Source organism: Protopterus annectens, chromosome 5.part0 (assembly GCF_019279795.1).
Source record: "Protopterus annectens isolate FY-2018-M chromosome 5.part0, PAN1.0, whole genome shotgun sequence".
NCBI classification, from domain to species: domain Eukaryota; kingdom Metazoa; phylum Chordata; order Ceratodontiformes; family Protopteridae; genus Protopterus; species Protopterus annectens.
In genome coordinates this window covers 1,389,195,389-1,389,197,888 of record NC_056735.1, presented here as the reverse complement: position 1 = coordinate 1,389,197,888, position 2,500 = coordinate 1,389,195,389, and positions in this window count along the sequence as shown.

Genomic DNA, 2,500 nt, shown 5'->3' with positions numbered 1-2,500 from the left:
ACTGAGGAGATCCCAACAGCCTCAGAGGGTGAGTCTAAACCCCAATCCATAATGACTGTAAGTGCTACACCAGAGGGATCTAGGGTAAAAGATTAGTGGTGGGAGGTACAACTAATGACCACAGCCAAGTCATCCACCTGCTAGCCTGTTGTGGTGGCAAAGGCTGTTTGCTTAACTTTTTCTTTTTGTTGCTGGAAGAAGGACCAACCATGGGACTGACAGTCTGCTGCATAGTCAAGTTGAAAATGAGGCCTCTTTCCTGGGGAAAGCTGGGTCAAAAGTCTCAGAGGAGCATATTCTTCTGCAGCAGGAAATCTCAGAAAGGCTTGATACCCAAACCTGTCTTTTAGTCAGCAAAGCTCAAGCTGTCTATTGGTTTGGCTGCGTGAAAGGTGCCTTAAAGCTTTAGAAGCTGGCCTTCTGTTGCATCCTATGCAGAGGATAACCCATATAGATTAAGCTATGCAGCAGTGATCGATATGAAGAACATTGTTAGATCTCTGTACAGAGGTTTCAGAATATAATTTCAATCTTTTAGATTTTCATAACTGATTTTTTTCCTACTATATATTTGCTATAAGAAATCAGTCTATAATACTCTGAATGTCTTGTACATAATCCTTATCATCTGCATATGCAATATGTGTGATTAGATTATCATTCATAAGTATTTCAGTTACATATCTATGAATTTAATTTACTAAGGGATTAATGGCAAAAACAAAATTGTAGCTGAAAGTGGACACCCTCGTCTTACTCCTGTAGAAAACCGACAGCTAAAAACACCGAACACCCTTACCTCGACACTGCTTAACCGAAAGCAGTAAATGTTGAATGGCCAGAACAGCAATTTTTTCCCAGGGAGCCTGATTCTAAAAGATAAACTGAGCAGGCTCACAGCAGGTCCTTTGGAATCTGGCACATGGTGTACAAGAGAGTACAAAAGATTTAGGATTTTTGACATGAAGTGTTTGCATAGGTATTTTTATGCTCCAAGAAGACATCAAAAAATTGTTCCTCAAGTTGATAGCAAATGTTGGCAGTGTGACAGGGAACAGACGGGTAATTGGGAACATGTTTTTTGTGAGTGTAATGAGTTGGCAGATTTAAAAGATTCCATAGAGAGTACTCTGAGAGAAATATTGAAGGAGCAAATGATTCTTACTAAGGATATTATTCTTTTGAGCTTTGAAATGCCTAGACATAGTAAGGTCATATTATGTTTAATTCTACTGGCTGCCAAAAACTGAATTCAAGATCTAAAACAATTGTACTTGAGTACTGAGTATTGTAAAAGAGATAAAAGTATGGGATGTGGGATATTCAGGAAAGGGAAGGAGTGAGTTATATAGAAATAAATGAAATGTCATACATTTCATACAATACATGTCAAGTGGAGCACCTCACTGGCCATCTTCAAGAGAAATCTTGATGAGTGGATGGGGAATAGAAAATTCACTCCGGGGATCACTCCAGTGGCTCTACTTGACAGAGGCACTGAGAACTAAGGTCGGGTGGCACGATGTCAGGATAATCCTATGGGCTAAGCTTGTAAAGGCTTCATGGCCATTAGCCTAGTACACACCTATGAGCCTATGTGTGGGAGCAGTATAAGTAAAATAATGTTGAGGAGGAGGAGTCAGGTTTAAAAGAAGGCAGGAATTAAACAATTTTTACAAGTTAGACTGAATGACAGTTGTTACAAAGAAAGAAAACATTTGTGTAATATATAATGTATATAAACTATTAATATGGTTTGCCTTTGTCTTTATTAATGTATGCATGCCTAAGCCTTAAATGATAATTTAATAAAGGTGATTTGGAAAAGAAAGAACACCTACTTCAGCCTGTTATATTAACACATATATTTCCCATCTGGGAAAAAATAAGCAACCTGGACAAAAAAATGCACCAAAAGTTATTTTAAAATGGGTGTAGAATTATACAATAAAGTAATCTGGATCTGGCCCTTTATTTCTTCTTAATGCCACTATTCAAAGGTATCATCAGTTGTCATGTCAAAATCATTTAAAAATTGTAATGACGTATTATTAAGCTATTTTTATCAGTCTGCCATGACATATTGTATAACTTAATAAAATATCGGACTAATATCTTATTAAAATCGGTATACTTTGAGGTCTCTGTCCCATCAGAATTCTTAAGTTTCTTACCAATGTTCTTATGGAAGATATCTTTACACAAATCAGACAATTCTCTGCATATTTTATCTTTCAAAAGATAATTATTTTTGAAGCATTCCTTTGTATCTTAAATTTTAAACTCACTTTCACATTTTATTCTCTCTTTGAAAGTTTTTTTCCATAAGAAAATGTACTTATCATAATTGATGGCTGAAAGTTGGTGTAAACTTATCAGCCACTCATCTAATAATATATTATTACTACTATGTAATTTATTTTTATTAAGAATTTGCCAAGGCATCATTTTACTATAAATGTCAGATTTAAAAGCATTCCATTTATATCTGAATGAGGTA